This window comes from Propithecus coquereli, unplaced genomic scaffold (genome assembly GCF_000956105.1).
Source record: "Propithecus coquereli isolate 6110/MARCELLA unplaced genomic scaffold, Pcoq_1.0 Scaffold187, whole genome shotgun sequence".
NCBI classification, from domain to species: domain Eukaryota; kingdom Metazoa; phylum Chordata; class Mammalia; order Primates; family Indriidae; genus Propithecus; species Propithecus coquereli.
The window spans coordinates 2,007,671-2,008,334 of NW_012143523.1; positions in this window are offsets into that span (position 1 = coordinate 2,007,671).

Below are 664 nucleotides of genomic sequence, written 5' to 3' on the forward strand. Positions count from 1 at the left end.
AAAGGTTCATCTTTCTCTGCTGCATCCCTTTTAATAAAAGGATTTGTTCTATAAAATTTGGATTCATTCAAATGTCTACATGTGGCCTTCATGTCGCAGGTTTCCCACCCCTACATTGCTATGGTTTAAATGTTTGTGTTGCCCCCAAAATTTATGTTGAAGTTTAATCCTCAGTGCAAAAGTCTTAAGAGGTGGGGCCTTTTAGGGGGTGACTAGGCCATGAAGGCTTCACCCTCATGGGAGGGATTAGAGACCTTATAAAAGGGCTGGAGGAAATTAGCTAGGCACCCCTTGTTCCCTTTATTCTTTCTACCATGTGTGAACACAGCGCTCAAGGCACCAGCTTAGAAGCAGAGATTGGAACCTCATCAGATACAGAACCTACCGGGACCTTGACCTGGGCCTCCCTAGCCTTCATAACTATGAGGAATAAAATTCTTTTGTTTATAAATTACTCAGTCTCAGACATTTTGCTATAGCAGCATAAATGCATTAAGGTGGGGATATTACTCATTAAACATCATCTACAGATTAAATATTAAATTGTTTAAGTTTCTGGAACATAGTAGGAACTCAATAAAATGTTGGCTATTCTTAATACTTTTTAAAAATTTCAAAGTGTCTCAACTTTTTACCAATTGAATGAATTAAAATATTATAGAGG